The sequence below is a fragment of the Muscardinus avellanarius genome (assembly GCF_963383645.1).
Source record: "Muscardinus avellanarius genome assembly, chromosome: 18".
NCBI lineage: Eukaryota > Metazoa > Chordata > Mammalia > Rodentia > Gliridae > Muscardinus > Muscardinus avellanarius.
The window spans coordinates 15,271,081-15,286,266 of NC_137804.1; the positions used below are offsets into that span (position 1 = coordinate 15,271,081).

Sequence of the window (15,186 nt, forward strand, 5' to 3'; positions counted from 1 at the left end):
CTGATTCAGCCAGATTCAGCCGTCAACACATCACTGTAGAGCTTCTTAGCAGGATGGCAATACTGATCTTGAAACCATCACAGTTAAAAACGGATGACTGTCATGTGGCTTACAATGCCCACTGTTTGGAGCCATGAAATAGATTATCATTATGAGGTAATTCAGCTCCCATGACAAGGTTACTACTGAGAAGATGTTGGGTACCTAGGTTTTCTGTAGGATCCTGTATTTATTATTTTGTTTGAAGCTAATGATTTTTCAGAGGTAGAATATGCTGATGTAGGATAGTTTTCAAGGCTTTACTTTCTACCTGGCGGATCATCTGTTACATGGTTTTGGTGGCCAGTGCCAGGGAGTAATGTGTTTTTCACTGCTGAAAACCAGCTTATTCCTTCCTGCTTTGGGTTTTCAGTAGAGGATAGTGTCAGCTGTAAGGGTAATCAGTGTGCCCTGCATTAAATAAAAGGTAGTCAGTTTCAGAAGATACCCTGGTTAGAAAAAGAGAAGAAATAATTTTATCGTCTCCCCCATGATGTTTCTTTGTATGTGGTCGACCAGTTCTTCCATGGGCAAAGTCAAGGTGAGAACTGCTCAGAGTGGATTGATTTTTTTCTCAAGTCTTAGACCCTGAAGAAAGACACCTGTCCACTATGAAGCACAGACCACACAGGCCGGCTGAAGGGTCATATGGAGGAAGCCTGCAGGGGATGCCTCTGCCCCTCCAGATCTATTTTCTGCTCTTCTGTTCACGAGGTGAACATCGAGTCTAATTGTGGTTGGTGGTTGCCTAGCAGGCAAAGGAGACTGGGGTAGAGATGTCTGTTTCCCCAGCTCCATCCCAGGCAGGGACAGCAGGTTGGCCCATTGTTACTGAAGTCCCCTAGTTTCTGGGGGGCTCTCCCTAGATATTCTAGGGTCTGGTCACTTTTCCTTCACCTTTCAGGTGTAAGCATGACAGGGAAGCTCTGCCATTGTTAGTACCTAGACACTCTGATATCCCTTTTTGACTTTTCTCAACCCTATTCACACCTTTAGATTCTACTAGGTCTGTTTCCTACCGACAGTGAACTTCCTGCAAAGTCCTGCTCTGGGACAACTGGTCCTGAAACTCTTCCACCCCAGTTCCTAAGCCCCAGCTCCTGTTTCTAGGTTGATGCTCTGAGCAGTGTGTGAAGGTATCCGTGTGCCTGACTGTTCTCCAGATGTTGCTCACAGACCCTAATTTTCCTATCCAGCCATGTCCACCACCTTCCTACCCTGACCAACCATCCTGCTCAGGACTCTGCCTAAAATTCTGAGAGTTAAGTAGTATTCCAGTTTGAATTTGACTTTGAACATTAGGAGCATGGAATATCAAAATAGAGCCAAGGGCTTAAATGTAGTACTGGTCTTCCCTTGCTTTTTCTTTCTGTGCATTTAATTTGAAGTGATGGTTTCCCAACCCTGCACTCTTATCTAGCCAGGAATTGCTTCGACTTCTCCTTTGTAAGCTACTCTGATTCCTAGTTCATTCCATTCTGGACAACGTGGGCTGGATGTCAAGTCAAGACAAAGATAGATGGCTTCTCTCTCTGGAGATGGGTCAAGTCATGATAGGAGAAGCCTGGCTTACAAAGTTGGAGAACATGTGCTCCGTTTCTTGCCATGGCCATAGAAGGAAGTTTCCAGCATTATTTCAACTACCAAAGAAGAAGAGTACCCAAAAATTTAGGTCTCAGCTGGGCATGGTGGTATACACTTGTAGTCCTAAGTACCTCGGAGGCTGAGACAGGAGGATCATAGGTTCGAAGCCAGTCTTAGCAACTTAGCGAGACCTTGTTTCCAAATAAGAAAATCAGGCTGGGGATATAACTTGGAGGAATGCCTTTGGGTTAAATCTCCAGTACCACCAAAATAAAAAAAAAAAAGAAAGAAACCAAAACCAAAACCAAAAACAACCCCCCTCTACACACAACATCACCAAAAATGTGCATATCAAGCATATGAAAAGAATTTTTTTGTGTGTGGTACTGAGGATGGAACCAAGGAGTATTCTATCTTCGAGCTACACCCCTAGTCCTATTTTTAGTTTAAATTCTATTTTGAAACAGAGTCTCACTGAGTTGCAGAGGGCCTCACTAAGTAAGTAGCTGAGTCTGTCTGCAAACTGCAATCCTCCTATCTCAGTCTCCTGAACGCTGGGACTACAATTCTGCACCACCACTCCTGGCGCAATTCATTCTTTAAGTGCAAGAGATCACTAGGCAATTGACTGAAGACTAAACCTCGGAACTAAAATGGATTAGTAAAGAAACAAGGGATGTAACAGCCAACTGACTTTTGTTTTGTCTTTCATTTTCTGGAAGATGAATAGACGTCATCCAGTTCTCTCAACATTAATATAGTAACTTGGGCGGGTGTGGCGGTGGACACCTTTAAACCTAGTACTTGGTAGTCTGAGATAAGAGGATCCCAGGTTCAAGGACAGCCTCAGCAAGTAGTGAGAATCTCATCAACCTAGTGAGACCCTGTTTCAAACTGAAAATAAAATAGATCTGAGTGTAGCTCAGAGGTAGGATCGAATCCCTAGTACCACACATACAAAAACACAAAAATTCTAATTCTGCCAATTTCTCATTACTTCTTGTTTTTTACAACTTAAAAATCAACACCTCTCAGCAATAACTAGGAGGAAACGGGCAACAGGAAGAGGTCAAGCTATAGAAAGGGCCCTATAGTGAAGCAATTAAGGTGACCAATCAGAGGGTATGGAATAGGGGAGGATGGAGCCTCTTTAAAACGCAGGAGGTACATAAACATATGTATCAAAGTTAATCACCAAACAAGCATGGGATGGAGGGAGGGGGAGGGAATGGGATGGGGACTGGATGAGGGCTAATTGGATGATGTGTGCGTGTATATCCTCTCAAGTCTTGTATTCCAATGTGATGTATGATTACAATGCACCAATAAAAATAAATTAAAAAAATAAGATCTCACTTAGAAGAAAAAAAATCAACACCTCAAAAGTGTAACAGTCTGCCATCGACCTTCTAATGTCCTTCCCTGTTTTTCTGGACTTTCCTCACTCATTGAACTCTCTTGACTTCCTAAGTTGACATTTCATCTGGTAGAAATTTAACTATGGAAGACCCCAAGTTAAGTCTCCTAGGATTGCTTGTTCTTTTCTTTACCCAGACTCATAGTCTCTCTAACCCTTTATTTTTCTGAAATCTCATCTTGACCAAAGCCTTAAATATATGTACATGCCAAGACTTCCCAAACTGGATATCCATTCTCAACCTCTCTCCTTCACTCCAGACTTCGGGATGTAACAGCCAACTGACTTTTGTTTTGTCTTTCATTTTCTGGAAGATGAATAGACATTTCAAAGAAACACTTTCAGATGGGAACAAGGAACTTTCTTTTCCATCTGCCTCTCCCACCCAGCCTTTCTCCTTCACCATTCTCCTTCATGTTAGAAAAGATGGTGCTGGCCATCTTTTCTAACATAAAAGATGTCATCATAAAAGTGTGCGGGTCACAATCATGAACCATATTTTTTCTTACATCTACATTTTTAGCCCATCAGTTAATCCGACAACGCCACCTCCAACATATATTTCACATCTATTCATTTTGATCTCCCTGAAATTGAAAACTACCCTCCTCTCTTGCCTGGAAATATATTGGCCTACTAATTGGTCTTTTGGCTTCCATTATTATCCTCCCTACATACATTTCTCTTTGCAGCAGCCAGGGAGTGAGTTATTTAAACCTGTGGTTTGAATCTCGGGGTAATTTTCTGCCCCAGAGGACATTTAGAACATTTGAGGATATTTTTGGTTGACACAATTGAGGAGAGTAGCATCTAGTGGGTAGAAGCCATGGACATTGCTAAACATTCCTACAACACACAGGGCAGTCCCCACAAAAAGGAACTGCCCCGTTCAAAATGTCAGTAATGCCAAAGTGGAAAAATTATGATTTCAGTGGCAATTGAATCATGTCAGGCTCTTGTTTAAAATCCTCCTGAGGCTTCTATTTGTATTTAAAATTTAAACCTTTTTTATACTTTTATTGGAGCATTATAGTCTCACATCATAAGGTAGTTCATAGGGATAGTGACATAAAGGTACACAGAATTTTTATTAACATAGCCTAAGTAGCCCCAAAGGATGCTTCTTGTGACTCATCACATGCCCCTCTATTCAATTCTCACTGTCCATCAAACAAGCCAGGCTTTTTCTTCAAAGATGTTGGCAGTAACCTTAAGCCCCAAATGTCAATCATGTAAGTTTTTCCCAGAATTCGGAGTCGAATCCACCTCGTTGGTGAGGCCTTCCCTGACCACCCCATCTCACACATTCCTTGTACTTTTCCTTTATTACAACTGAATTTTATTTTCTCTTTGCATGCATCACTCTATTTTCTGGTTTACCCTATTGATTGTTGGCTCATGAGAACCGGGAACACTTTAAAATTTTCTCCACCAAGCCATAGTAAATACTGTATAAATATTTGTCGAATGAATTATCCTCATGTTTGTACAGTAAAGGTTGACTGGCTTTGTATGTTTTCTAGCAGTCTAATAAGGAACCATATGCAAGAATAATTTTTCTGCCCCTGGGCCAAAAATTGTTCAGACACCTATTGTGTATCTCCCATGGAACATGGCCCCTCCTTGTCTCCAAACATTTGCAATCTTTTCTTTACTGGCTCACAAATTCATTCATTTTTTAAATTAATTCTGTATTTGGAAAGTTGGAAACTGTGAAAGGTGCTTTGGTCTTTATGATGACTGAAAACCACCTCCAGTCCTCGAGAAACCCTCAAGGAAGCATTGTCTTCCAATACATTAAGATCTGGTAATATTTCTTTCCTTATGGGTTATACCATCAACCCCATAGTGGTATCCCCTCCCTAAAGGTGTATCTGCATCCTAAAACCCACAGCTTGTGAATGTGACCTAATTGAACAGAAGGGTTAAGGGTCTTTGCAGATGTAATTAAGTTAAGAAGCTATAGATGAGCCGGGCGTGGTGGCGCACGCTTGTAATCCCAGCATTTGGGAGGTTGAGACCAGAGGATCGCAGTTCGCAGACAACTTCAGCTACTGAGCAAGGCCCTTCGCAACTCAGTGAGAACCTGTTTTTAAAAAAAATATAGACTAAAGCCGGGCGTGGTGGTGCACGCTTGTAATCCCCGCGCTTGGGAGGCAGAGACAGGAGGATCGCACAAGTTCAAAGCCAGCCGCGCGCGCTGGCTTAGGAGACCCTGTTTTCCAAATAAAAATGTAAAAATAGGTCTGGGAGTGTAGCCCAGAGATAGAAGGGCTTCCAGTAACCCCAGTACCACCAAAAAAAAAAAAAAAAATAGACAAAAAAATCAGGCTGGGGGTGTAGCTCAGGGGTACAACACCCCTGGGTTCCATCGCCAGCAATGCGAGAAGAAGAAAAAAAGAAGCTGTAAATAAAATTATCCTGGACTACCCAGGGGTGGTCCCTAAATCCAATAAAAAATGTCTTTGTAGGACACATAGAGGAGACACAGGGACAAAGGGAGAGGATCATGTGAAGATGGAGACATGGGGCGATGCAGTCACAAGCCAAGGAACCCAGAGACACTCAAAGTTGGGTGACAAAGAAGGTCCAACAGGTTAATGTGTCCCTTCCAAAAGTCAAGAGTTGGCAGTGTGATAGTATTAGGAGGTGGGGCCTTTAAGAGATGGTTTAGCCATGAGTGCTCCTCCTTAGTGAATGGGATGAAAGCCCTTATAAAAGGCTTTATAAAGAGGCTTTATAAGCCTTTATAAAAGCATTTCGTTAGCTTGCTCTTCCACCTCCTCCCATATGAAGACACAGATTTCCTTCTTTCTGGAAGAAGCAAGATCAAGGAAGCAGAGAGCAGCCTTTCCTGGGTAACTGAAACTTCTGGTGCTTTGAGCTTGGTCTGTCCAACTTCCTTGACTGTGAGAAATCAGCTTCTGCTCTTTACAAATTATGCAGTCTGTGAATATTCTATTATAACAGCACAAACAGACTATGACAGAAGATTCTCCTTTGGAAGGAGTTGAGCCCTCCTGAAATTTGAACACATGGCCTCCAGGACTGGGAGAGAAGTTTCTGTTGTTTTCAGCCACGAAGTCTGAGGTAGTATTTTATGGCACCCACTGGAAACGAGCCTCAGTCCTTGTGTGATATGCTCCTAGCTCATTCCGGCTTGCCCAGCAGTGACTTCTGCCTGCCCCCCTGGCCTCCTCTCTAGGTGTGCAATAAACTTTTCACCTGCTGTGTCTCCCCCAGGTCTACCAGCACCACACAGACCATGCCTGAATCTCACGGGACCACATATGCTTTCCCAAAACCAGTCCTCTAAACTTAAGTTCTTTCTATTAATTCATTTTCTGTTTGTTCTTTCAACCCCTTTTCATTCCAGTTAAGCCAGAACTCTCCCACTCATATTTCTGTGTGTGTGTGTGTGTGTGTGTGTGTGTGTGTGTGTGTGTGGTACTGAGTATGGAATCCAGGGGCATTCTACCTCTGAGTAGAAATACCACCCCCCCAGCCTTGTTTTCAATTCTTTATTTTGAACCATGAGTTGCAAAGGGCCTCACAAAGTAGCTGAGACTGTCCGCGAGCTGCGATCCTCTTGTCTCAGCCTCCCAAATGCTAGGATTACTAGCGTCCACCGCCACACCCAGCCATCTCACTCATATTTCAAAGTCCAACTTAAATTTTCCTCTTCCTCACATTCCTTGAAGGCCCTGCTGCCGACGTCTCCTAGCACCAATGACTCCCATTTCCACAGCTTGGTATATATACATTTGCTATAATTTTTATGCTAGTGTATTTAAAAAATTTTTTGATAGTGCATTGTAGTCGTACATCTTAATGGAGTGCAAGACATAGAAGCAAACATGCACACATCACTCAATTAGCCCTTGCCCAATTCCCGCCCCATTCCCTTTCCCCTCCTTCCCTCTCATGTTTGGCTTAGTGATTGATAAGTTTGTGAATGTACATTATGTACATTTGGGATCTATTTCATAAATATAACCCTTTATTTAAAAAGAGGAGAATAGTGCTGGGCGTGGTGGTGCACGCTTGTAATCCCCGTGCTTGGGAGGCGGAGACAGGAGGATCGCACAGATTCGAAGCCAGCCGTACTGGCTTAAGAGACCCTGTTTCCAAATAAAAATATAAAAAAATAAGTGTCTGGGAGTGTAGCCCGGAGGTAGAAGGGCTTCCAGGAACCCCAGTACCACCAAAAAGAAAAAAGAAAAAAAAAGAAAATAGCTAAAGCTAAATTGACCCTTTAACTCTCCCCCTTTTTTGTGGCATAGAGTCTGTTGTAGCTTTTCATTTTGCCAAGGAAGGATAATAAAAGAAAAAAAAAACCTATTATTTACTTCAATCACCAATTCGTTAAAAAGAGATTTTAAAAAATTCCATCCATGCCCCCCCCCCCAAAAAAAAGGTAAAGAACTACATGCTCAAAATAAAAACAAAGGCTTTTAGCTTCAAGAAATTGAGGTCTATACAAACTTTAGATTTAGGGCAATATTTTGTAGTTTTACAGAGACACAATGAAAACTTGGCTCTTTGCAAAAGATCTATGTGGGAGAATGACTTTCCGACTTGGCTGCCTCCACACTCCCATGATTCTTCTGAAATTCTATGAAATCCCACATGTTTTGGTTGGGTAGGGGGCTGACACATCCCACTACTATTTTTCGAAGTAGTATTTCTATGAGCTCAGCTCTGAGACAGGTGCTTCCCCAAAACACAGAGGAGCAAAAATGGTGCAAAATGTGCCCCTCCTCAGCCTCTTTCTGCATTTCAGATGGATGAGCTCCTTGCAAGAACCAGAACATGGAAAGAAAATGCTTGCAACAAAGTTTGACTGATGCCATGATGCTGTGCGCCCAAGGCGACGGCTCCAGCATTCCACAGCTTGGAACTGTCTGCCGATGATGCTCTGTGCCAACACTGAAAACCCAGTTTTTTCAAGTGATGTTTACACCCTCAGTCTGTCTTTTGCTTCTCCTAGTGGTTACTCCAACCTGAGAGTAAACACCAGAAGAATCACTTTAAAAGATCTCTAGTTTCACTCATTGAGACCGACAAGAAGTAAACAATAGGACCTGAGCATTTATTTATTTGTTTATTAGTATTGGGGATTGAGCACAGGGGCATGGTACCTCCGAGCTACACCCAAAGCCTTTTCTCCTTTTAATTTGAAACAAGATCCAGCTAAGTTGCTGAGGGTCTGGCTATATTATTGAGGCTGACCTTGAACATGCAAACTTCTTGTCTCAGCCTCCCAAATACTAGGATTACAGACACAGGCCATCAGAACCAGGCAACAGGCACATGAACTCTTGACTGGAATAAAGATGGTATGAGACGTCTGACTGTCTCCCTTCGGCCCCTTTCTTTCCAAATTCCATTATGACTTTCTGTCTGTTGCTAAAGTTCTGAAGATTCTGCCACAAAAGAGGCAAAAATGGCTGGGTTTGGGCCTGACAGTATGATCACCCACCCTGGGAGCCACCTTCTTCTCTCATGAGGTAAAGTAACGCCCATGGACTCTTTGGAATGCAAGGATAATGTTTAGGGAATACTCCCGCTCAGGACCCATGAAAGAACCCTTGTATGCCACACCACAGGGTTAACTTGTACTCACAGGTGCCGAACATAGCTAGCAACAAGATAACTTGACAAAAAAGATGAGGAACAAGTCCTCCCTCATGTTTTGAAATCGGTAGTTAGATGGTGTTTAGGATCTGGAGGATATCAATCATTTTATTTAGTCCTATAAAGTATTTCTTTATGTTTAGTTGTCTAATATCCTTCCCACCCCCACTTTCAAAATTCTAGTTTTTTATTTTCTAGACATCATAGTGCTGTCTACATAGATTCTAATCCCCTTCAAAACAGAGGTTGACTCTATTAACCTGATCAATTGCTTCACACAATTAATAATTAATTGCAATTTCTATGCAGATACTGCTATATATATATATATTTTTTTCTCACCTACTATTTTCCTAAGAAAATAGTAATATCAGGGGGTGAAAGGAAACTCATCATATTTCATAGGGGAATTATGGGACTGGGAAAATGTCATCTGTGGGTTCAAATCTTGCTTATGTTCATTATTAGCCTTGCAATAATGAATAATAATTAACATGTAGCAAATAAAGGCACTATATAATGATAAAAAGATCAGTTCAACAAGAGGAAATAACAACTGGAAATATATAAATGCATCCAATGCTGGAGCACCCAATTATAAAAGCAAACATTATTAGATCTAACAGGGAGAGATGGGCTCTGATACAGTAAAAGCTGGGAAGTTTAATAGCCTCCTTTTGTCAGTGGAACGGCCACCCAAATTTTAAAAATCATCAAAGATTTATCAGAACTAAACTCTACTAGAGACCAAAGAGTCTTGACAGGCATTTATAGAACAGTTCATCCAAGAGATATGAATACATATTCTTCTTGTTGGTACATGGAATCTTCTCCAAGACAGATCATGTTAGGTCACAGAACAAGTCTCAGAAAATTGAAAACATAACACTCAAATCATAGTATAACACAATCAATGGAACCAGAAATCCGTAACAAAAGGAACCTTCAAAATGGCGCAGATACATGAAAATTAAACACCATTCTCTTGGGTGACAAATAGTTCAATGAAAAAATTAGAAGGGAAATTAAAAAAATAATGAAATAAATTAAATGAAAACATCACATACACAAAACTATGGAATATAGAAAAAGTAGTGCCAAGAGGGATACTTATAGCAGTAGGTGGCTTTGTAAAAGAGAGACAGTAAAGAGGGAGGAGAGTAAAATATGAGAAAGGAAGAGAAGGAAGAAAAAGGAAGGTTTTAAGTAAATAAACTAATGGTGAAATAAAATGATAGAAATAAAAGAAATACAAGTAGGAAAAGAGATCAAATTACTCCTGTTTGCAGGCAACATTAATATATATATATATATATAATATATATATATATATATATATATATATATATATATATATATACATACATACATATACCTAAAGACTCCACCAAAACCATCAGAATCGACAAACTTAATGAAAGTGAAGAATACAAAATCAACTTACAAAAATAAGTACCTTGAAAAAACATACCAATGTTGAAATAGCTGAGCAACAAATTCAGAAAGCAATCCCATGTACAATAGCAATCCCAAACAAAATAAACTAGAAATATATTTAACCAAGAAGCAGGGAGTGGGTAATCTTCACTATAAAAATTGCAATACACCAATAAAAGAAATGAAGGGGACACAAAAGAATGGGAAAATATTCCATGTTCATGGATTGAAGGGGTTGATATTGTTAAAATTTCCAGATTTATTGTAGTTTTGATCAGACGATCAATGACATTCTCCACAGAAATGGGAAAACACTCCTAATGTATGTAGGGAACCACCAAAGATCCAGAATAGCTGAAGAAATTTTGAACAAAAAGAAAAATGTTGGAATCACTTGTAATATCTGACTTCAAAACATACTACAAAAATATAGTAACCCAAAACAATATGGTGCTGGCATAAAACAGACAGAGATAAATGGAACAGAATAGAAATGAATCCACATACTTAAAACCAATAGATTTTTGACAAAGCCAAAAAATAACATACATTGGAGAAAAGACAATCTCTTCAATAAGTGATGCTGGGGAGGCTGGATATCCGTATGCAGAAGAGATTAGAGCCTGACTTCTCACAGTATACACAAATCAACTCGAAATGGACCAAAGATCTAGATGTGGTACCCCAAACTACAAAACAATAGAGGAAAATATAGGAGAAATATGTCAGGACTTGGCTTTGGTAAAGAATATTTTTCATGACCCCAAGAGCACAGGCAAGAAAAGCAAAGAAAACAAACAAGAGTATGTCAAACTAAAATTTTTTTTCTATTGCAAAAGAAACAGTAAAAAAAAATAGTGAAGAGACAACTTATAGAATAGGATAAAATATGTACAAACTATTAATCTGACAAGGGGTTAATTTCCAGAATATACAAGGAACTCCAATATGTAAATAGGATAGCAATTAAAGAAAATAGAATGGAAGTTCCTTCAAAATCTAGAAAGAGAACTATCATATGATCTAGCAATCCCACTACTGGACATATACCTAAAGGAAATGAAATTAGTGTACCCATGTGACATATTCGCTCCCATGTTTCCTGCAGTATGATTCGCAACAGCTAAGATATGAAATTGACCTAGTTATCCTTCAAGAGATGAATTGGATAAAGAAAATATGATATATATACACAATGGAATATTATCCAGCCCCCCCCCAAATAATGAATTTCTGTGATTTGTAGCAAAATGGATGGAACTGAAGAACATTATGTTAGGTGAAATAGTCGGGCACAGAAAGACAAATACTGCATATGTTCACATATACCTGGAAGCTAAAAAGTTGACCACATAGAAATAGAGATTAGAATAATGGCTAGGAGAGCGTGGGAAGAGCGTGAGGGAGGATGGATACAGTGATAGTGAGATCAGAGGAATGACTTTTACTGTTCTATAGCACGCAAGATAACTATTTGTTGGCAGGATAACTATTTGTTGGCCACAGTTTAATTAGGTATTTAAAAATAGCTAGAAAGAACCCTGTTCTCAACACAATGGGATGGTATGTGTCTGAGGTGATAGATAGGATAATTATCTTGAGCTGATCATTTTATATATGGTATACACATATAGAAATGCCACACTGCACCTCATAGATATGTATGCTTACGTGTTAATTAAAATAAAAATGTATTTAAATTTGACTTCTTAAAACATCAATATGTACCACAAATAAAATTTAGAAGAAATGCCAAAGGTTAACATTTAAACATTTTTACTTTTCTCTTAGAGTTTTCTTGAAAATTAGATTTTGTAGTCTGCTTTCACTTAACTATAGTTTGAGATCTAAGGGTTTCGTTTTTTTTTTTCCCCAAAATATAGGAAAGATGGGCTAGAAGATTCTAAAATTCCATAAATACTTCTTTTTGAAAGATTCAGAAAGTCAATAGAGTTGCTAGAGAGACAGCATTCATTCTGCTTGAAGCTAAATAATATCAGCATATTTGTCAATAAAAAATAGATTTTGCAGTCAATATTCATTACTACAATTCCTTTCTGTTAACTAGAAAATAGAAAGTATTTTATTTTTATTTTTTTAATTTTTTTTTTGGTGGTACTGGGGTTCCTGGAAGCCCTTCTACCTCTGGGCTACACTCCCATACCTATTTTATTTTTGGAAACAGGGTCTCTTAAGCCAGCGCGGATGGCTTCAAACCTGCGTGATCCTCCTGTCTCCACCTCCCAAGTGTGGGGATTACAAGCGTGCGCCACCACGCCCGGCTAGAGAGTACTTTTTTTAGTATAGATTTCTAGAAATGATCATGAGCATTTTCTCTGTGATGTTTAAAGAAGCCGTTTTCTTAGGTCCTGTGTAACAGATTTTTCTAATTAATAAGTTAAACATATCAAAGATGCATCTCATAAAATAGGAACTGAGTCACAAGGCAAGTAAGACTTAGGATGCTATTTACATGATCAACTGGAGCATGTGATTCGTACATTAAAACTACTTTAGTGAACCATGAAGTTTTGAGAAGTGTTAAGTCCGACTGTGCTTTGCTTTCTTCAAGTCTGGTAATGGGGGGTTAAAGTTCATCATGAACACTGTGGTGACTTACAAAAAGGCTCTTCTCAAACCTAATTTGGGGGATAACATCTGTAGAATACAGACAGTTAAAAAAAAAAAAAAAAGGACCAAGGGGTTAGGAGTAGAAGACAAACACAGGTGGAGAAGGGGCAAACAAATAAACAAAAAAATCCCCTGGCCAAAGAGACTCCTGTCAAGGGAAGGCCAGGTGGCTTTGATTGAAGAGCCTCATTGTGTGACAAAGAAGTTAAGATATAGGTATTTCATCAGATTATCTCAGATCTGAAAGCTCCTGGAGCTTGGGAGGCCAGCCAAGGAAACCCTGACCCTCAGAAGAGATGGGTGAATAAAAGAAGAATAAAAACAAAAACAAAAGGCCTACCATCACCAACAAAAAACACTATGAAAGAAAAAAAAAGAAAGAAAACAACAAAACCCAACAACCATTGGCTCATTGGTGACAACAGACCTTTCCCGTTGGACTCTCAATATTACGTTTTGTAACCAGGTTTACTTAATATGTGCATATATAGTGCAGTATACATATATGTTAGGCATTATTCTAAAAGTTTTACAATGCTAACATAATTAATTTCCTTGCAAACCCTATGAGTTAAGGAGTCATGGTATCACAGAAACCTAAACGGACATAGAGAGGTCCCGTGATCTCACGCACAAGTCATGAAACATCAGAACTGGGTTTTGATCCAGACAATTGGACCCAAAGTTTATCATGCTCCTGGTTGCTGAGCTATATGCCATGCAGGAAGAAAATGGAGAAAGGACCTTGAAAATGAACATATGTGGTTCAAAACTCCAACTTTCCCCACTTCATGAAGCTTAAAAATTCTAGCAAGGGCCTTTTGTCAATTGCACAGCCATACAGTATGGGGTGTTTTAAATATGGTTGCCTCAAACTGTGGGAAATACACACAATGGAATTCTATTCAGCCATAAAGAAGAACAAAATTATGTCATTTGCAAGGAGATGGAAAACCCAGGAGAACATTATGTTAAATGAGATCAGCCAAGCACAAAAGAAGAAGATACATATGTTTCCTCTAATATGCCCAAACTAGGAAACACAAAGAATACCAGTGGGACTCCAGTTATTGAAGGGGAAATACTAGCTAAGTTTGGATGGTAAGATAGGAGAGGAGGAAGGTCGGTCTTGATTAATGAGGGTCTACACCTGAACATGTGTAAAATTATGAATAAGTCATGGTTAACCTGGACAGCCATTGGTGGGAGGGGGGAAGGGAAAATGGGGGCGGGGGGGGAGGGCATCAAATATAGTGTAAATGTATACTATTTATGTTCAATAAAAAAATTGTTTAAAGAAAAAAAAATAAATATGGTTGCCTCAATATTCCCTAAGTATGCCCAGTACTTCACCAACACAGCGAACCCAAGAAAGGCCAGACAAAACAATTGGGTTGTATTACACAGACCGGGAGCACAGCTTGTTTTCCACTGAGTGCCTGGAAGCCTGGCGTGAAGGAAGAACAGCCACGTAGCTTCCCGTTGCGTGAAGCATGGGAAAGAACAACCATTGGGTTTGCTTGTTCCATGGGAAGGTTTCCCATGGCTGCTTCTTTGCTAGTTGCGTTTCTCCTTTGTCCAACATAACATAAAATTAAATAAATGAGTAGCTTACACTCCTGGGTCCGAGAGGATGTTGATTCAAGTTTAGAAACAAGAAGAACAGACCACCCCCAAGAGGAAATTCCAGGGAGGGAAAACATACCATTAGGGCACACACGATTGTAACCTGACTTTGCCTCCTTTAAAACCACAGTCTCCTTGAGGATTTTCTGATTACTCTCCTCAGAAGCATGGACAAGTTCAACGGGATTTTCCTGATTATTGAAGGCAGAGCATGAGAAAGTTCCAGGACTGACTTGTCTAATTGGAAGCTTACTGCCTGCCACTGTGGAGGGTTACAATTTTATTGCTGTCCATGGCAGTTCTGGGAATAGGTTAGTCACAAGAAATCACATTCTCTAAGGAGATGATAATGATGGAATATTCTTCACTTTTGGGGAGTCGGGGAAGGGGAAGGAGCTGGGAAGATTATGGATTCCTTTGTGAATCTGGTGAAAGCTAAGAAGACGCTACACAGAAAAATGCACGGGCATACAGTCATGGTATACTGTGTTTCATTTTATGGTGTTCACAAATCTCTTAACTCTCTGTGTCCTTAGCAAGCATTTTATGTATTCAGGACCTAATGGGATTCTATAGATGGTTTAAGATCACAGTATAGAATGACTTAAAGGCTCAGCTTATGGTTGTAATTGGGTCAAAGACCCTGGGCTGACCTCTAGCAACTCTCTGGCTGCTCCATAGGGAGGAAATGTAGAGTTAAGAAGGAGAGAAATACTTCAATGTTAAGTATGAGAGAGGCAAGGAAGAATATAAATTTTTGTTTCAATCATTGTTATTTTTATTTTCTATTTTATTGGGGGGTGAGGAGGAAGGAG

At 39.8% G+C, this 15,186-nt stretch overlaps 1 protein-coding gene across 1 annotated transcript in view; it reads right to left on the bottom strand.

The window, feature by feature from the left end:
- Positions 1 to 15,186, bottom strand: part of RARB (retinoic acid receptor beta) — a gene marked incomplete at both ends in the record, with an annotated part of 427,229 nt that overhangs the window by 248,020 nt on the left and 164,023 nt on the right. The window lies entirely within an intron of this gene.